This window comes from Crinia signifera, chromosome 6 (genome assembly GCF_055691185.1).
Source record: "Crinia signifera chromosome 6, ASM5569118v1, whole genome shotgun sequence".
NCBI lineage: Eukaryota > Metazoa > Chordata > Amphibia > Anura > Myobatrachidae > Crinia > Crinia signifera.
Genome location: NC_139222.1, coordinates 140,795,175 through 140,816,840, shown reverse-complemented (window position 1 = coordinate 140,816,840; position 21,666 = coordinate 140,795,175). Strand labels below are relative to the sequence as shown.

Genomic DNA, 21,666 nt, shown 5'->3' with positions numbered 1-21,666 from the left:
GTGTTACAGTACAATCACATAATCTCCATCCCACATCGCTGGGCACTCACCACCCCTCTAGGCCTCCTCAAGAAAGCTACAGCACACTGCGAGCACCAGGGTGGCAGGTGAACATCTCAAGGAACCGGGAACCTCTGGGATCTAGGTAACTCTGTGGGTAATCCAACCTTTTATCAGACACTTGCTTTTATTAATTATAGTTTGACCATGTCTAGGTGAACACCATATGGGCGACCTGGACAATGCCATCTGTTGAAAAGGTCGACATGATTTTTTAATATTTTTTTTTGGTGTGGGGGGGGGGGGGGGGGGGGTCATTTTTGAACCTTTGAATATTTTACCATGGTAAGGCATGGCTAGGGAAGCTGTACATTTTTTGTGGTCTATATTATAAAAAACTACAAATTCACACCCAAAATGAAAAAAACAAAACATAATATCAACTCAAGTGCCGCAACAAATCTTCTGTCTCACCCCGGAGTCCCCAGTCCCCGCACGTTAGAGGTAGGGTCAGTACAGCCCACGGACAATTTCAAACACTCTATTAAGAGTGTAAACATTGTTTTAACGGATTTTTATTTACAGGTGCTTTTTCCTTTCTCCCCTTTCTTCCTATTCTTGGCTTTATTACTATTTTATCTTACATATACTCATAGCGCTCATTTCTATTCCCCATTTATACGTTGTTTATTATTGAGCTGCTTATTTCATAGCGCAGTGCACACAATATTTTATGAAAAAAAAACATGTTTGCACTTTATACGTGACCTTACTGAGTTGCATATTCAGTTGTGGATCTCAGAAAAGCCATACTTACGTCATTGGTGTCTGACTATATTTTGTGACTCCCATAGCTCGTGTTCTAGAAAGACCTGTCTGGAGCACAGGTTATCCCTGGGAGCATGGGAAAGGTGTGTTATATTTTGAGAAATGACATAAACAGTACAATATACGCAAATGTATGCTTGATCTTTTTTTTTTTTTTTTATAAATACTTATATGCAGGGTATTCACTGCTCATGAAATTAAGATAAATATCTGTAATCCTCTTATTAAGCTGTTCTCCTTTTTTCCACAGGCTTCACGCACTACAAGCATGGTTTCCCAACCTTGGTTTTCAAGGCACACTAACTGTCTATGTTTTAGTGATAGCCATGCTTACGCACAGATTGATAAGGAAAATAAATGAGGTACTGCTGTAATTTAAGTCACCTTTTTGCATTCCTGTGATGGGGAAGCACTGCACTACAGAATCAATATTGTGAATAAGAAAATTGACATAAGTTTGAGAAATCAGACTTTTATATGACAGATACACAACTGTGTAAAATTATTCTGGTACACATTTACAATTTGCCACAGCGACCAATCAGATATTCTCTATACCAGGGCTTCTCCAGCCTAATTCTCAAGTACCATCAACAGGTCATGTTTTGTGGATTATTTCATGCACAGGTGCATTGATCTATTTTGCTGGGTCAGTGATACTGCCACCAGCTTCCACAGACCGAAACCATACTTTCCTACTTTTGGGTTTGCTTGCTTGGAAGATTCCCAAAGAGGCAACCTGCAAGGAACATAGATGCCGGTGCCTGGCTACTGACATCATCAAACCCCACCCCACTTTGGCAAAATACCACAAATATCCGAAGGAGGGCAGAGCTTACTTGATGTGAAGTGTTTAGCTCCACCCCCTCCCTCCCCATTGGTACGCGGATGCCAGTGATTATCTCTCATTCCTGTCTGCTTCTCTGTGAAAAATCTAGAGATTACCACAACTTCCGGGAGGATAGGCAAGTATGCATCAAACCTTGACCTTTTGAGAATTTCAGTTTTCAGTTTTGGATGGATAATTGATTACTATGCGTAACCTTTTGCTCATTAAAGTATTTCATTCAGTAAGCACTAGGGAGTTATATTCTGTCTCGTTCCCTAAGCATTTTTTATGCCCTCTTTAGTTCAGTTATTTTTCCCCCCACCCTTTTTATCTTTTTTTTTTTTTAATGGTATAAGGTTCAAGGAGACCATGCCAAAATGAAAACAAGAATCACTGTTTGAAAACTACTCCTTTAGATAATCTTGATAATAAGTAAACATTTGCCAATTTATTTAAAATCCTGTCCAGGCACACTTTGCTACTGAGCATGTGCTTCTAAGCACGTCGTGTGCAGTACTGCCTGGAAGAACGGCGGTGCATGCTTTCAGACACTGCCAATTTTGAAATTAGGACATTTTCCAGGCCAGCACTCTGATTTGACCAAATCCACATTGTAATATATTAACGCCCTTGGCTACAATGGACCTCATGAAGAGTTCAACTCATGTCATGTAAAAAATAATACAGACGTAAAATGCATTCAAAAAACGATGCAATGGCGTTAGTAGGCGGAGCAGCAAGTATCATTACAAAAAATGGGTACTTGTTTCCAAGCACGGCGCCCCCGATTTTGATTGTATTACATCTTATACAATCGCATCGCATGCAATATAGCGGCATGCCATGCGATCCGATTTTTACTTGTACAAGCACCCTGATGGGTGCTTTTAATGTTAAATGCACCCCCATTGGCAACGCCACCCCCACTATCAACGGCAACCCGAAGCGTGGTGAGTGTAGCGAGCCCACGAGGGGTGGCGGTACGCGTCCTCCGACCTTTTCATACCCCCACTATCCACGTCGGCGTGTAGTTGATTTTAGATAGTGTGGCGAGGGGACACGGATTACTTTACACACTTCGGGTTTGTATTCCGCGTCCCCTCGCGGGACTCGCTGCGCTCCCCACGCGGGACTCGCTGCACTCCCCACGCTTCGGGCTCGGTCGGGCATGCTACGCTGGCCACACTATCTGAAATCAACTCCACGTCGACGTGGATAGTGGGGGTATGAAAAGGTCGGAAGACGCGTACCGCCGCCCCTTGCGGGCTCGCTGTGCTCGCCACCCCATCAGGGTGCTTGTACAATTAAAAATCGCATGCCATTTGATGGCATGCAATGCTATGCGATATTTCATTGTACAAGCACTCCTGTTAATTTAGCATGAATATCGCATAGCATACCACTAAGTATGGTATGCGATGGGCGCCGTGCTAGGAAACAAGTACCAAAAAATGGTATCATTAAAAATGTTTGCATTCTTAATGAAATGCATTTGCTGCATAAGGATACACAGATTGTTCCATATAGTATATTTATTGCAAGTAGGTTTGTAATTTACATTTTAAAATTTGTATTTCATAATTTGTAGATAAAAAAGTGAAAAATGCTGCTTTTATAAGACACTAGTGGGATACATATGGATGACCGGCTGTAGGGATGCCAGCAGTCAGAATACAGACGCTGTGGAGGGAAGACCAACAGGGGTCAGGTAAGAGTACTTACTTTTGCCTTGCATCTTCTTACTCTAAAGGTGGCCATACACCTACAGATTTATCTTCAGATCTGGCTGGTTCTAACAAAAATCTGGTAATATCTGAATGACAGTTTTCCAGCATTTCCAAGCAAATGGTAAACTCTCATTTGCTCTCATCCATAACCATGTTTTTGTTCCAAACAGCCAGATCTGAAGATAAATCGGTACTTATATGTTAGTTGAGCGCCCACTATAGTAAGTACGCTCATACCCCCACTATCCATGTTGGCATGGAGTCAATTTTATATACAGATGTAGCGGGAGACATCTTTGCAGTAGATGGCAGAAGAGTCGCCATCCCCCTGCCAGTCGCCGCAAGGGGACGCGCGCGCACATCGCCTTACAACAGGGCTCCCCCCGGGTCCCCGCAGCCTCACCGATGGTCGCCCTGGGTCCTCGCAACCTTGCCGCACCCCCCCCCCCCCAACCCTGTCCGTCTCCCTGAAGCGGAGATGGACAGGGTTTCCGTCCCCCCGCCGACGGGAAACTGGGACGCATGTGCGTGTGAGTTCCAGCCTCTATCGCCAGTGCTCGCCAGTGCAAGGGATCTGGCGAGCGCCGGTCAAAGACGTCTCCCGCTCCATCTGTACTGTACCGAGGCCGAAGCGTGGCGAGCAGACGTGTAAAACTAAGCAAATAGCTTAGTGGGTGTACAACTAACATATAAGTACAGATAAATCTGTAGGTGTATGGCCACCTTAACTTCCCCACAGCATAACCCCCCACAGCCTGTCCCTAACTCCCACTCCCCACGCCGATTTACCTTCCAGCCCACCCCCCCCCCCTGCAGCCTGCCCTTAACCCCACCTCCCACCTAGTGCCTAAACCTTAGCTCCCCGTTCCCTGGCCTAACCTTAACTCGCCCCGATATACGCACGTACAGCACCCCAGTGCTGGCATCCTAATTGATGTTGGGATTCTAGCGTTTGTATAGTGAACATGGGGTTGCTTAACACAACCCAAGATAGTACTTGGTAATACTGCGGTTTGCTGTAATAACTTAGGGCTGATTCAGTTCTGATCGCTGCTGTGTGAATTTGCAGAGGTGACGAGCAGCCCTCAGAGATGCGACAACACATGGGATTGGGAACTAATCTCAGATCCCATGTGTTATTGCATGATAACCAGGTTGAACTAGATGGACGCAAGTCTTTTTTCAGCCTTACCTACTATGTAACTATGTAACATGACCATTTTCTCCCAAAAATAAAAAAAGGGCTATAATTGGAACATGGATCATAAATCACACGATCAGCTGGGTTTTTTTTTTTTTTTTTTCAAGAGAAAAGAGCACATTGGATAGCTCTTTAAAAACATTATTGAATGTAACATGTACAGTATGTTCTGTTTATGGGCTAGATTCTCTAAGCTTCAAAAGTGATAAAATGGAGAGTGATAAACAGCCAGCCAATCAGCTCCTACCTCCCATGTCAAAGACGGTGTTTGAAAAATGTCAGACAGGAGCTGATTGGCTGGCTGTTTATCACTCTCTATTTTATCACTTTTGAAGCTTAGAGAATCTGGCCCCAAATCCTCAAAATGTGTTCATACTTCAGAGGAACCTTTATAAACTCGAATGAAACGTATTTGCTGCCACATCCCGTAAAGTAACGAGTGCAGTATTGTCCCTGGGTTGGTTTAAACAGTACAGTGGGGTGAGTGAGAGAAAGGCGACGTGCAGCTTCCGAGCCCTCTCCAGCTGTGAGGATCCACAGCTTTCCATTGCATGTGACCACATGTTTCTTTCTCATGGATTTCTGTTTACACACAGGGTATTCCACAGCCGTCCACCACTTTCCTGTAGTCTCTGAGGGTGTGGGGACAGTAGGGGGGATTGCGGTGGACAGGGACGGATGAGATAAAGGATGCACATCCTTGATTGATGCATAATGTGACTTGCTGGAAAAATGAACAGACATTGTATGAACTAGTTTTGGAAAATAAGGCATGAGCTGCCCAGGCTTTGATGTGGCAAGAGCTCTTCAGTTTTCCACAATATAACAACTGGAAAAGTAGCTATGCTCACTAATTTAGAGTAGTTATATTTGAGGTTTTTCCTTTTTACATATTTCACCCATGATAAAAGGTATAAACTTCCCTTTTTTCAGAACCGGCATCCAGGACAGTTACTGTATGAGACATGACGTTTTCAAAGTCCTTAAAATTCAGTTTTCCTTATTGAGTGCTTAGTGCAATAAGAGGAGTGTTTATATTGTAATAATAGTAGTAGTACAGGTCGAGTATCCCGTATCCGAATATCCGTTATCCGAATTATTCCGAAATACGGACATTCCAGAAAGTGAAAAAAAATATTTTTTTTGCTAAAAACTCACTGGGGACATATGTAACAGCATCACTGGGGACATGATATGTAACTGGCACTATATATGTGCAAGACAATGATTGCTTGGCATTCAAATTCAGTGCTGAGATAGTACACACATTTTGTTTCACGTTTTGAAACCTTGTTTTTTGAACAATTAAAATATGTTTGTGTGTATTTTATGTGGTAATAAAATATATTTGTGTGTATATTATGTGTTTATACAGCATAAATGCAAGATACTTCAAAATACATCATTGAAATATTAAAATATTCCGAAATACGGAATAATCCGTTATCCAAAATTCTCCTGGTCCCGAGCATTTTGGATACGGGATAAGCAACCTGTAATAATAATAATAATAACAACCATAATAATGTTTTTTAAGAAGTACTTGCAAATATTAAGCAGGATGTATCTGTCCTCCATTTTCATCAGCAATTGCAGCATCCATAGGTTTCAATGGGAATTGCTAAAATTTTGAATTTACCAAGCTCCAAAGTGGCACTTGCCACTTGGACACTGGAGAGTACACATGTACTGACACACCAGGAGTGATTTTCTTTTTGCCTTGATTCTATCTATGCACCTTTCTAAAAGGAAATTTGGGCACTATTGGTTATAGTAAGATCATACCTAAACTAAAAATGGTATTTTTAGTATACCAATTTGAATGAAATCGAAAAATGCTATCCAATGATTGACATCCGTTATCAGCGAGCATAAAGTCATTTATTACAGATTCAGAGAGAATTCTATCAAATCTCCTGGAACATTAAAACAATTTTAGAAGGCTTGTCTGGTCTAACTCTGTAATAAAGACATTCCCAGATGGTACAAAAATTGTTACACAACTGATGAAGTCTCTTAAAGAGACAAAACGCGTCGGGTCTTTGATGTCATCTACAATTTAAGGATAAAACTCCTAAAAACAAGATTGTGTCAAGAAAAGTTTGTTTAAATGTTTTTATAGAAATTGGGGGTATACTGCGCTAAAAACTGAAAAAGTTTTTCACAGCAGCTCAATAATAAAGTGCAATTTTATAGAAGGAAATGAGCGCTATTAAGGTAAAGGAGGGAGAGATAAAGACATAGGAAAAAGGAGAGGTAAAAGATGGAAAACACCTGAAAAATAAACGTTATTAATAATGTGTTTAAAGCTCTTTTGAGAAAAGGTGGAGTGTCCGTGGTACCTGTACTGTCCCTAACGCTATCCAAGTCGGGTGCAGGTCAGCGGTGTTTCAGCGAGATGCGGCGTGTAATAGCCGCTCGTCTGTGCTCCGTCTTGCCGGGTGACGTCACTCAGTACGGCAGACGCTGCAGAGGTTCCCGATGAACGGGGAAGGCTTGGTAGAGCTTCGGGGGCCTGACAGGTTGATCCACGGGCGAGCCCTTCAACGCGTTTCGTGCTTAGAAAGCACTTTTTCAAGAATGGCTGTTTGGGCATATCTTTGCGTTTTTTATTCGAAAAAACTTTATTTAAAAAAACAGGAAACAGGTAAAAAGCGGTGGGAACCGCATGTTGAAGTCCATCCACTTGTATTGGACTAGCATTTCGACACATGTCTTATAAAAAGAAGGTACAAGGTGTTTTATAAAAATAGTAAAGAACAGGGAAAAAGAGAAAAAGAAAAAGAGTTGATGTAATTTGTGGCTAAAATAAAAAAATAAAAATAAAAATTGTTATGAAAAAAATTATAAAAAGAATTATAAAAAAGCACTGAGTTCAAAATCGATGTTCATTCCCTTTGGCATTAGGGTCTGCATTTCGTAAATCCATTTTGTCTCGGTTTGTTTTAAAAGTTTAATGTAGTCGCCGCCTCTCCAGTGGCGGTCAACTTTTTTTAATGTAAAAAAAGTTGACCGCCACTGGAGAGACCCTAATGCAGACCCTAATGCCAAAGGGAATGAACATCGATTTTGAACTCAGTGCTTTTTTATAATTCTTTTTATAATTTTTTTCATAACAATTTTTATTTTTATTTTTTTTATTTTAGCCACAAATTACATCAACTCTTTTTCTTTTTCTCTTTTTCCCTGTTCTTTACTATTTTTATAAAACACCTTGTACCTTCTTTTTATAAGACATGTGTCGAAATGCTAGTCCAATACAAGTGGATGGACTTCAACATGCGGTTCCCACCGCTTTTTACCTGTTTCCTGTTTTTTTAAATAAAGTTTTTTCGAATAAAAAACGCAAAGATATGCCCAAACAGCCATTCTTGAAAAAGTGCTTTCTAAGCACGAAACGCGTTGAAGGGCTCGCCCGTGGATCAACCTGTCAGGCCCCCGAAGCTCTACCAAGCCTTCCCCGTTCATCGGGAACCTCTGCAGCGTCTGCCGTACTGAGTGACGTCACCCGGCAAGACGGAGCACAGACGAGCGGCTATTACACGCCGCATCTCGCTGAAACACCGCTGACCTGCACCCGACTTGGATAGCGTTAGGGACAGTACAGGTACCACGGACACTCCACCTTTTCTCAAAAGAGCTTTAAACACATTATTAATAACGTTTATTTTTCAGGTGTTTTCCATCTTTTACCTCTCCTTTTTCCTATGTCTTTATCTCTCCCTCCTTTACCTTAATAGCGCTCATTTCCTTCTATTAAATGTTTTTATGTCTATTTTAATAAATATTGCACATTTAAAAATAAAAAACATATTTTTCTTGATTGATAAAATAAGGAAAGACAGGGAAGACCTTTGTATTTTTGTAAAGGGTGTCATATAACACTATTGTGTGGTGATTATTTATATATATATACACACACACACACACACACACACACAGATGAAGCCTTTTCTGGAGAGCCATGGTGAGCCATAGCTCACCAAAGCTTATGATCATCTATTGTTCTCAGCTGCAATACAATACATAGAACAATACAGTAGGTGATTATCAAAGGATTAAGCTCTGGCTCACTTAATCCTACAGTATTAAAGAGCTAGATGGGTCTATCTGTATTTTATATTTATTTTTAAGGGGGTACAAAACTCCATCACAGGCAGCAACTGGGATGAACTTACACTTGTGAAGAGACCCCCTCCCCCTTTAACCACATAACAGAATTTTGCATCATTCTGTGTGGCATAACCTGAATTTCATCTCATTCTGTGTGGCAAAAATGTGAATTTCAGCACATTTGGTGTGGCAGATTTGTGTAAAGGGCTTATTGCATTGGGAGGGGATTTTGTACAGGGGAGATGCTGGTAGATCACCGATAAGTACATGTTTGTGCAGCATGTGTGGCTTATATCATCACGGTCTACTCATTTTCAATGTGCTAACAGTGCTAATTATTAAGGATGAAAATGCACTTTGTTGTATGTCCTTTGTGTAATATCAGTAGGGTAGTATTACCAGATGCAGTAATTATTGAATGCACAAGTGTCATGATAACATCTGCAATGCTGCTGAGACACAAGACTTGAGGTTAAAGGTTAGTACTTCTCCATGGGAATCTTTAAAAAGTCCCATCAGACTAATAAGTAGGACTTCCTGCTAGTTAACTCCTTAATTCAAGAATATTGTGCTTGCATATATTTGAAGCATAGATCCAGTTAAGTATTATACTCTGCTCCTGCATTTAGTAACCTCACTGGTACCTGAACAGGATAGATGGAACAACTTAATCTATACATATAATAAATATGTTAGTTTTATGTCTGTACATAGAATATTTCCATTTTTATTTTGAGAAATATACTACTAGGGACTGTTTTTGTACATCTGTTCATTCCTGCATCACTACTGAATAAATGTGGATTGTGTTTTCACAGTAGAAGAGCTTACGTTCCACGCTCCACGCACACTAGGTGATTTTCTTTAAAAAGATTTTGCACAGAAATATTGCTCAATATCATTAATGATGCAAGCCCCCATTCAGTTATGCTTAAATAATAAGGAAACCGAGAGTTTGGATTAACTATTCTTTGACCACAGCTTTCTCATGCACCCTGAGTAAGCTCATTTATCAGGTGAGCTCTAAACCAGGAAAACAAGCATATACTCAGTTTAGCTATAATGTGACAAAAGGACTTGCAGTGAAATGGAGTCCCTTGATGATGGACTACAAGCTAAAGTGCATTAATCAACCCATGAACTAAAACCCCATTATTTATTTGAGTATTCGTATGTTAAGATGAGTGAGTTTGCTATGTTGAGTGTTAAGCCCCCTGTTACTTTATAGAGTATGTGGAGGATCCAGACCAGGTTTTGGACCAGTGGGAGAACCCAGCTGTCTAATCAGTAGCACCTGGGGTCCTGTTATAAGGGTTTCCAGGGCAGAGTCACCTTGCTCTTGATAGTGGATTAGCTGCCCAAGAGATAGGCCGAGGTTAGCTGCCCAAGAGATAGGCTAATCCACTCGGCCGATAGGGATTAGCTGGCCGATAGGGATTAGCTGCCCAAGAGATAGGCTAATCCACTCGGCCGATAGGCCGAGTGGATTAGCTGCCCAAGAGATAGGCCGAGTCTGTTATGCTGAGATTGCCTGTATGCTACTGCCTGTAATAACAATTGCATATGGAATTAACCTGAGATGCTGTGACCTGCTTTTCAAAATAAACAGTGTAAAGTGTTCATATGAGTTGCCAAGTTTGTAATCCTACCCCATCTGTGCCACTGCTGTCTGCCTCTCCCCTTTAGAATGTAAACTCTCACGAGCAGGACCCTCTTCCCTCGTGTGCTTTTTTTTCTCACTTTCTTAAACCATCTTTGATGGCATAAAATCCTGTGGGTTTCTAGCATGCTGATACTTATTTCAGTGTCCTTTGCAGATGTAGCTATGTTTATATTCTCTTTACTTGTCCTCTATGGTGTTTAAATGTAAGCCACTGTTTTGCTTATTTGTTTGTCAGGCAGGTTATCTTGGACCTGGAAACCTCCCTTGGGGTTGAAACTCTGGAGACCCTTCCTGGGGTTGACACCTCTCTTAGGGTTTGGGGTTATCCGATCAGACACTTCTCTTCAGCCAACGATGTCAGAAATGTATGCTCCCTGTTCCTCACTGGTGGCTACTGCCAATATGGTCACACTGGTGGGAGAGGCTAGGTGGTATGCTCAAGGTTTTAATATTTTAAAACAACATATAATGCAATTTGTTTCTAGTTTCTGTTCCCTTCTGTTATTCTGCAGTTTTTTTATTTGATGATCCACAAGGAAGCCAACCGCTGCAGGTTTCAATCCAAAGGTGAGTATAATAGTCCAGTCTAGAGTACAATGGTTCAGGTTCATGTGGCAGCAATCTTAACGCATTTTGCTGGTGCCCATAACCCAGCAAAACATGTAATGCCAGCAATCCAATTGGACATTTGGGACATAAACCCGGCAGTGCAGTAGTGACACGCAGTGATAGCAAAGGGCAGAACTTATCAGGAAAGTTGCCCTTTGTGTTTCTAATACCTTTTGTTAGTACATATGCAATTAGTATCAGTGATATGTGTGATGGAATATACCGCAAAAGGTTGTTACATTCCTTTCTTAGAGTCTATTGCTGTTTCTCCATTGACATCTTGTCTTGAGGTGAGGAATGGGGTTACTGTTCAAACAAATGTGGGGGGTTTGTTGTCCAATACACCACTGGCTGTAGAGTATTTGAGTTGGGGCTTAAGAAAAAGGCATCTGCTAAGCAGAGCAGCAAGTAGCAGGGGGACTCTCAACTGGTCGCAAATGAATAGGACAACAACATATGCGGTGGTATTCAATGCCAGTTTTTGTGATGAGGATGGCTTGTTTTTGGCAAGGATTTATGAATAACAAGCCATCCTCGCTGTTTAACCCCCTCACCGGCCGCTTGCCCTATTCTATATCCCGGGGAAATCCTCGCCATCAGAGGATGTTGAGGATTCCCGGGAAGGCGAGGTTTGCCACATATGCAGCGAGGCCCGCCGTTTTAACAACCACACTCGAGTGAAGGGGGGGGGTCAGTCGAATACTGACTCGTGAGCTATTGGCACTACTCGCCCAAAGGTATTGAATATATCCCATGGTCAACATGGTAAATAATGACACAACAAAAGATCGACATGCATTTTTCAAATTTTGGGGGGTTCATTTTCATACTTTACCATCCATGTGGACTCCAATCAGGAATGATAAAGTGTGCCGAGTCCATGAAGAAAAGCAAGTGGATGAGGTACACTAATTGGGGTTCCACAACCCCCAACTTGGGCATATCAACCTTTTGGGGTCAAACTAGACATTGTAAAACTGCTATGCAACACTTTTACCTGTGTTACTAATTGTTGAATCTTTTTCCTAGCTGATTAGGGCACCTGAGAGTTTCTCTCTCTGTGAAGTCTGCAGATTCCTGATTATAGCAATAGTGTCTGCAGTCCAGCTTTATGTGCTGGACCTGAACTGCACAGATCATGTGTATGTATGCTCCATTACAGAATTCCCTCTAGAATCAGTGATGAGTGCAGCCATGATAGTCTGGATCAGGTAATCAGCCAAAGCCTAACCAGAAGCCAGCCTGCGATCACAAGACACTCTCAGTCAATTCCTGGACACTCCCAAGCAGCCAATGTAATGTTGTCCACAACAGATTCCCATGTCACTCCACTTCTGGCTCCATTATGTACTCATTTCCAATATCCTGTATTGTCAATACTGGTCAAATAACCTGTACCATTGTGTCCAATCCAAAATCCAGTACCACCTTGGTTACTGCTATTCCATTCATTTGCAATATTTTGCACTGGGTTTCTACAAACTTCCCAGTACTGGCCAGTGTCCTCACTCTATCCCATGAGAAGGATCTATATCAGACCAGCCAGCTGCCAGACACCTATTCCAGAATCCACTCCAGTCAGAAATTCAAACCTGCTTCCAAATAAGCAGACATAAGCAGTGGCAGATCTAGAGCAAAATGACAGGTGGGACACCATGAGAGAGGAAGAGGGGGTGTGGGTGGGCAGTTGCGTATGACCCTGGAAGAGTGGGTGTCGCCTTGCAACAAGGAAGTGGACTCACAACAAGGGGGGTTGCCTCAAACGGAATGCCGTATCAATATGATGGGCAGCTGGTAATGCCTTGGAAAAGTAAAGGGTTATAGGTTGATAGGGACAGGATAGAAGCATTTTTTGACAGGGAGAAGATGATGGAGAGAGGGAGTCAGACTGCACTGCAATAGGGGTCCATGTGTGGGTGAGTTCGACATAATCAAGCCAGGGTTGAAGCAATTGGGAGATGAGAGGGTATCATGGACTTGTTAGCTGTTTCTATGTATGGCGGCAGTGGCGTAACTACAGAGGGTGCAGGGGATGCAACTGCTATGGGGTCCGGGAGCTTGGGGGGCCCGGGGGACCAGCATGCTATCCCCTGCACCCTCTTAATTTTTTTTAACAGCTTTTATTTTTAAATAGTCCAGTGCAGGTTGCAGCATGCACTGGCTGTGCCCGTGTTTTGAGTCCCCCTTCAGTGGGAGCAGGGCACCAGGCACCGCACAAGACACCACTGCCTGTCCAGTAGATGCCAGAAACACAGCGCCGCTCTCCAGAGGGAGACCCACGGCAGCCGCTAGTGACAGGGAGACTTGCAGCAGCTGCTGATGAGAGGGGGACCCAGACCGCCGCCTATGAGAGGAAGACTCTGGCCGCTGCTGGTGAGAGGGAGACCAGCGGCAGCCGCTGATGATTGGGGGACCCGCGGCAGCTGCTGATGAGAGGGGGAACCGGGCTGCCACCTATGAGAGGAATACCCTGGCTGCCGCTGGTGAGTTGGGGAACTGGGCACTGCTGGTGAGAGGGAGACCCGTTGCTGAAGCTGCCCAGGACACCCTGGCGGCCGCTGGTGAGTGTGAGACCCGGCACTAACACTACCAGGCCACATACTGGGGGAAGGGGGTTATGAGGGAAAAAGTTCTCCTTTTTAAACACCTGCCCTCCATCCTCTCCCCTAACTAACCCTCTCCTTGCAAACCTACCATCTCTCTCTCCCTCTCACCTCTCTATTTTGCTCTGCACCTAGTCTCTTTTTCTCCTCTATCTCTTTCCTCCGCTCCTCTTTCCCTACTTTTTCCTATCTCTCTCTTCATCTGACACCTCTCCCTCACACACTTTCTTGCTCTCTGCCTCTCCCTCACACTCTCTTTCACTCCCTGTCTCTTCCCAACACCCTCTCTCCCTGCCTCTCCCTCACACTCACACACACACACAGAGAGACTCTCACTCCCTGCCTCTCCCTAACACCTTCTCTCTCACTGAATTTTACTCACCCTCTAACACTCACTCTAACTCGTTTGCACCCTCTTGTACTCCGTCTTTCGTTTGCACCCTCTCTCACTCCCTGTCTCTCACTGTCTTTCCCTCACACCCTCCCTACCTTCCTGTCTCTCTCTCACACCATCCCTCCCTGTCTCTCACTCGGTCTCTCTCTTGTGACAATTGTGTGTGTGTGTGGCGGGGTGCCCTTCCAAAATTTTGCTATGGGGCCCACAGACATCTAGTTACGCCTCTGTATGGCGGCATACAGTATTATACATGTTAATAAAAATAGTTCGCCTAAAGGAAAGGGGGGGCATGAGTCTTGGTCTCCCACCCCTGAATCCAACACTGGACCTAAGTATGATAGTGACAATGTATCTCCAGCACTTTTGGTGTCAACAGTACGTGATTGAGGTCCATAAGGCCAAATACTTAACCAGGCTTATTTGTTTATTAATTGGCATTACAGTTTGCAAGGTTAATTGGATAACAGGTTGCACTGGGTTAATGCAGGTATGCATACTCTTATATCATGTACAAACCAATACAGCCAAGAGCTTTTGGGGTTAGTTCAGGTCGTGTGAGATTTAGGATAGGAAACACCTGTACTGTATATACAGTCAGTGTTGGCAGTGGCCTTCTTACAGTAAGCAGTGGTGGCACAGTGGTATCTGTAGTGCTTCTACTATAGGATCCAGTCTCTGGTGCAGTGATATGCTCAGGGGCACATCCTGGCTAATACCTACAAAATTACAGACTTTTGTTTTTAGAAAGAGTAGCCAGTTCCTCAGAGGTAAGGCTGAGCACATCTACTGCCACAGAGTTTACAGTTGGTGCAAGTGAAGGACGGAAATAGAGGGCAGACCATGCATGTGCAGTAGCGCGCTGTAAAGTTACCACACCTCTATTTAGTTTCTGTGACCCAAACCTGGCAGTGAGGTAAAGACTACGCAGAGCGCCCTCCTATTTTGACAATTAGCTGCACCTGCATCCACCACTTCAGTTTAACTTTCTGGTGGATGTGTGTGTGGGGGGGGGGGGGGGGGGGAATTATTTTTTTTGCTTCGGTATTTACAAGTGAAGAATCTTCAGAAGATCTCCCATAGATTATATGCTCGGCTCTTTATTGCTCCCAAACTGTAACTGTAGTGAGGAAATAGTCCAAAATAGATTACAGAACCTATATAGTAACAAATCTCCTTGCCCGGACAAAATACACCCTAGGATACTAAAATAATTCTGTCATAGCACTACCATTATATCTGATATTCGAGGAATCATTCGAGGTACCCTTGATGGTACCAAGGGACTGGCGCATAGCTAATGTACCAATATGGAAGAAAGGTAGCAAAACTAACCCTGAAAATGATAGACTAGTCAGCCTTACATCCATTGTGGGGAAAATATTAGAAGGAATAATAAGAGATAGGATCCAAAATTTCTAAAAACAGGAGAAAGATAATTAAGGCTCAGTATGGGTTCACCAAAAATAGATCATGTCAGACTAATTTAATTAGCTTCCATGGTGAAATCTGTTGATGTAATACTGCTTGATTTTGCTAAAGCTTTTGACACAGTGCCTCATAAAAGGTTATTAATGAAACTGGGTAATTTAGGGTTAGGAGAGAAAATTTGTAATTGGATTAAAAACTGGTTGCACAATCGGGGACAGAGAGTGGTGGTAAATGGCATACATTCCAGCTGGGGAAAGGTCCAAAGTGGAGTCCCACAAGGTTCAATATTAGGACCCACTTTGTTTAATATATTCATTATTGATATTAGAAGTGACATAGTGAGTAAAATTGCAATATTTGCGGATGGCACAATGTTGAGTAAGAAAATTAACTAAGCAGAGGATGTGGAAACACTACAAAGTAACTTAAATAAACTGGAAAGATGGGTGGAAAGGTGGAACATGCAGTTTAAAAAATGTAAAGTAATTCATTATGGGAACAAAAATGAACAAGCTACTTATAGGCTAAATGGAGTTATTATAGGGAATTCTGCTGTAGAGAAGGACTTGAGGGTCATCATAGATGAAAAATTGAGTAATAGTGCACACTGCTAAAGTGCAGCAGCTAAAGCAAACTGGACACTGGCATGCATTAAAAGGGGTATGGATTCAAGGGATGCCAATGTAATAGTGCCTCTTTACAAGGCATTGGTGAGACCACACTTGAAATATTCTGTTCAGTTCTGGGCACCACACCTTAAAAAGGACATAAATGAATTGGAACAGGTACAGAGAAGGGCGACTAAGCTAGTAAAAGGTCTCGAATCACTAGAATACAAAGATAGGATGACCAGGCTGAATATGTTTTCACTGGAGAAACAGAGAGTTGAGAGGTGATATGATTAGTACAGTATGTTCAAATACAGAAAAGAAATACTCACACAAGGTGGGTAAAGCAGCGCTTAAATCAATGAAAAATACCAATGGTGAAAAGGTATATCAATTTTACTGATTCTGTTAAAATCACAATCACAATAAAAATACAGTAATAAAACAATGACGATAAATGAATTACAATAATGACATAAGAAGGTGGGGGGGAATAAACGTAAATTGGAATGAATGGCAATAATGGTAAATAATAAGAATAGGCCCCGCCTCAATGGACAGTCGGAGTAAGCTGTGTTGACACTGATATGAAGTAAACAGGTAAGTGCACTTTACCAATAATAAACGGTGGATCCTTTGAGTATGAAGTATGCTGGGAGTCCTCACGATGTATGCGGCTGGAATGTTTGCCGCTGGAGGTGATGAGTATCGCTTGATGTAAACAGACCATAAGTTGGTGCGAGGCTGGTGAATGTCGACTCAGTGTACCAGAATTTGTCTGTAGCGATCCCAGATGAAAGATCCCAGTGAAAGAAGACAGATGTGGCTTCCGTGCCTAGTAGCAGCCCACACTGGTATGGATGGTGGTGACCAGTGGTAGTTTGCACGGTGTCCGCCAATAGGAGCAAATTGTCCAAGTGAAAATATGAGGAAAGATGATGTCCAAAAGAAACAAGGTGTCACAGCTGTGTCCAGAGGTGGGGGGCAATCACCTAACGCGTTTCACTGCGTCCTGCAGCTTTATCAAAGGTGATAAAGCTGCAGGACGCAGTGAAACGCGTTAGGTGATTGCCCCCCACCTCTGGACACAGCTGTGACACCTTGTTTCTTTTGGACATCATCTTTCCTCATATTTTCACTTGGACAATTTGCTCCTATTGGCGGACACCGTGCAAACTACCACTGGTCACCACCATCCATACCAGTGTGGGCTGCTACTAGGCACGGAAGCCACATCTGTCTTCTTTCACTGGGATCTTTCATCTGGGATCGCTACAGACAAATTCTGGTACACTGAGTCGACATTCACCAGCCTCGCACCAACTTATGGTCTGTTTACATCAAGCGATACTCATCACCTCCAGCGGCAAACATTCCAGCCGCATACATCGTGAGGACTCCCAGCATACTTCATACTCAAAGGATCCACCGTTTATTATTGGTAAAGTGCACTTACCTGTTTACTTCATATCAGTGTCAACACAGCTTACTCCGACTGTCCATTTAGGCGGGGCCTATTCTTATTATTTACCATTATTGCCATTCATTCCAATTTACGTTTATTCCCCCCCCACCTTCTTATGTCATTATTGTAATTCATTTATCGTCATTGTTTTATTACTGTATTTTTATTGTGATTGTGATTTTAACAGAATCAGTAAAATTGATATACCTTTTCACCATTGGTATTTTTCATTGATTTAAGCGCTGCTTTACCCACCTTGTGTGAGTATTTCTTTTCTGTGGTTTTCTTCCAGTGGGGAGTGACTACCCCCACAGTCAAGCAGCTGCTTTCACTGGAGATCCAGCTCATTGCAAGGCACCTGATTATTCCTAGTGAATGTTCAAATACAGGATTGGGAATGATATGGAACTGGGAAATGATTTGTTCACTAACAGGCCTATACTTAGGGCACGCAGGCATGTACTGAGGCTCGAGGAAAAGAAATTCCGCACTGAATTAAGAAGAGGATTCTTCACCATTAGAGCAGTAAATTCTGCAACTCATTTCTGGTGGTGGTGGTTACAGCAACTACTGTTAATGAATTAAAATCAAAACTAGATGCATTTTTGGCCACTAAGAGAATCCTATAGAAATGACGTACTCAAGTCAGTAGTTACAAGTTAGGTAGGTTGAACTCGATGGACTAGCTTTTTTCAGCCTTAATTGCTATGTTACTATGTAAAGAAATCATTCCTGTTTCATTTGTGCTGGGCTCCATGTTTCCTGATGGCAGTACTGGATTTACTAACATTATTTACTTAAGATATATTAACCCCTTCCTGCCCTGAGACGTACCGGTACGTCACTGCAGCGAGGTAGTTCACGCAACTTGCCGTACCGGTACGTCCCCGCCGTGTCATGTCGCCTTGTCAAGTGACAAGGTGACATAGTAAAGATGGCTGCTGTCATCGACAGCAGCCGATCACTGCAATGCCCCGGCGGACCAATCAGAGTGGTCCCGCCCCGCCGATCGCTGTGATTGGTCAGTCAGTCCTGACTAACCAATCACAGCCTTTCAATTGAAACAGGAAGTTTTGCTTCTCTTCCCGGGCTCTAACCGTCTCACTCGTGTTAGAGCCTTGGAAGGAGAAGCAGAGAGAGCTGTGTCAGAGCTGTTTTTAGTGTTAAAAAAACTAAAATTGCGCCGATCACCACATTACCCCTGCCTATACACATTTGATCACCCTTCCTGTGGTCATCTGTGCTGGGATCACCCTCCCTGTGACCATCTGTGCTGTGATCACCCTCCCTGTGGTCATCTGTGCTGTGATCACCCTCCCTGTGGTCATCTGTGCTGGGATCACCCTCCCTGTGGTCATCTGTTCTGTGATCACCCTCCCTGTGGTCATCTGTTCTGTGATCACCCTCCCTGTGGTCATCTGTGCTGTGATCACCCTCCCTGTGGTCATCTGTGCTGTGATCACTCTCCCTGTGGTCATCTGTGCTGTGATCACCCTCCCTGTGGTCATCTGTGCTGGGATCACCCTCCCTGTGGTCATCTGTGCTGTGATCATCCTCCTTGTGGTCATCTGTGCTGTGATCACCCTCCCTGTGGTCATCTGTGCTGTGATCACCCTCCCTGTGGTCATCTGTGCTGTGATCACCCTCCCTGTAGTCATCTGTGCTGTGATCACCCTCCCTGTGGTCATCTGTGCTAGGATCACCCTCCCTGTGGTCATCTGTGCTGTGATCATCCTCCTTGTGGTCATCTGTGCTGTGATCACCCTCCCTGTGGTCATCTGTGCTGTGATCACCCTCCCTGTGGTCATCTGTGCTGTGATCACCCTCCCTGTGGTCATCTGTGCTGTGATCACCCTCCCTGTGGTCATCTGTGCTGTGACCACCTAATTTTGTGTGTTGTGATCCGTATAATTTTTCTGTACGTTATCCGTACACTATAATTTTTCTGTACTTTATCCGTACACTATAATTTTTCTGTAGGTGATCCGTACACTATATTTCTGTGCGTGATCCGCATACTATATTTCTGTACCTTATCCGTACACCATAATTTTTCTGTGCATTTGCACACCATAATTTTTCAGTGCATTTGCACACTATAATTTTTCAGTGCATTTGCACACCATAATTTTTCAGTGCATTTGCACACCATAATTTTTCAGTGCATTTGCACACTATAATTTTTCAGTGCATTCGCACATCATAATTTTTCAGTGCGTTCGCACACCATAATTTTTCTTTACGTGGCTTAATTTTTCTGGAAAATTGTCAGTGCTACAAAACCCCCACACGTGTTGAAGCACCTCATAAATACATACACCAATAAAACTATGGCCCACCGAACATATACTGCCGAGGAGGCATACGAGTTTCTGGCCTCTGAAACTGAGTCTGCTAGCGAGGATGAGACAAATTTCCGTTTGTCATCCTCTTCATCATCTAGTGACTCTGATGAACCCCCAAGGAGGCAACGCAGGACTCCCACTGCAGTAGTCGAGTCCTCTGACCCCACATGGACAACCACTGAAAACTACGTACCCCAGGTCCCTGAGTTCACAGGGAATCCAGGAATACAATTAAATTCAGCAGGGTTCAGAGAGCTGGACTTTAAAAATTTTTTTTTTACTGATGATTTAGTTAATCTAATGGTCACCCAGACTAATGTTTATGCCCAACAATTTATTGAGCAAAACCCCACCTCTAATTATGCCCAGCCCCGCAAGTGGACCCCTGTACATAAAAATGAAATGGTTATATTTTGGGGCCTTGTACTGTGCATGGGGCTAGTGAAGAAGCCCACGATTAGGTCCTACTGGAACACAGACATCTTATACAATACACCAATGTTCCGTGTGGCTATGTCAAGGACCCGCTTCGAAGCGATCCTTAGGTTTCTCCATTATAGGGATAATGCACAGTGCCCACCCCGGGATGACCCCAATTATGACCGGTTATATAAACTTAGACCCCTAATAGACCATTTTAGTACCAAGTTTGCCCAGGCATACATCCCCGAGAAGCATATTTCAATAGATGAGTCCCTGGTACATTTCAAAGGGAGGCTCCAATTCCGCCAGTACCTGCCAAGTAAGAGGGCAAGGTATGGCGTGAAGATGTACAAGCTGTGTGAGAGTACATCAGGGTATACACACAAATTTAGGATATATGAAGGTAGAGACACAAAAATAGACCCCCCACAATGCCCCCCCTTACTCGGAATTAGTGGGAAGATAGTGTGGGATTTGGTGCACCCACTGCTGGACCAGGGATACCACCTGTACCTGGATAATTTCTATACCAGCGTCCCACTATTCAAAAGCCTCGCTTCCAGAAGTACTGTGGCATGCGGCACTGCATGTAAAAATAATAGAAGCCTCCCTAGGTCGCTGCTTGGGCAAACACTTAGAAGGGGCGAGAGCAGGGCATTATGCAGCGACAATGTACTGTGTGTCAAGTATAGGGACAAGAGAGATGTCCTTATCTTGACAACAGTGCATGGCCATAGCAGCACCCCTGTCCCAGTGCGGGGCACAAGTACCGAAACCCCAAAACCCAACTGCATTGTGGATTATAATAGGTACATGGGGGGGGGTCGACCTGTCAGATCAAGTGCTGAAGCCTTACAGTGCCATGAGAAAAACAAGGTTCTGGTATAAAAAATTAGCTATACACATAGTACAAATGGCACTGTACAACGCATTTGTACTACATTGATTTGCAGGCCAAAGGGGAACATTCCTGGAGTACCAAGAGGCAGTAATAAAGGCCCTTATTTTTGGCAACCAGGAACAGGGGGGCCCTAGTACTTCTGGAAGCGAGGCCTCGCGAATTGTACCAGGGCAACATTTTCCGAGTGAAGTCCCCCACACTGGAAAGAAAGGAAGGTCCCAGAAACGATGTAGAGTATGCTACAAAAAGGGGATAAGAAAGGACACAACTTACCAATGTGAAACCTGCCCCACACAACCCGGCTTGTGTATCAAAGATTGTTTTAAGATATATCACACTTCCCTTGAATTTTAATGTTTTAAAATTTATTTAGATGTACTCCACACAGCTTGTACAAAGAGCCGCATGCCATTACCTTCCCTTCTGAGTCTTGCCATGTGTCCAAACAGAAATTTACAAACACATATATGCTATTGCCATACTCAGGAGAAAAAGCACCCCATAATATGTTACACAATTTCTCCTA

The 21,666-nt window shown here is 43.3% G+C and overlaps 1 protein-coding gene across 1 annotated transcript in view; it reads left to right on the top strand.

Moving 5' to 3' along the window:
• The first annotated feature begins 3,243 nt into the window (after positions 1-3,243).
• The window catches only part of GJC1 (gap junction protein gamma 1), a 54,717-nt gene continuing 36,294 nt past the window's right edge, over positions 3,244-21,666 (top strand). The window contains exon 1 of the mRNA XM_083147445.1: positions 3,244-3,365. The gene's annotated coding sequence lies outside the window, so the exon portion shown is untranslated. The remainder of the gene's footprint in view (positions 3,366-21,666) is intronic.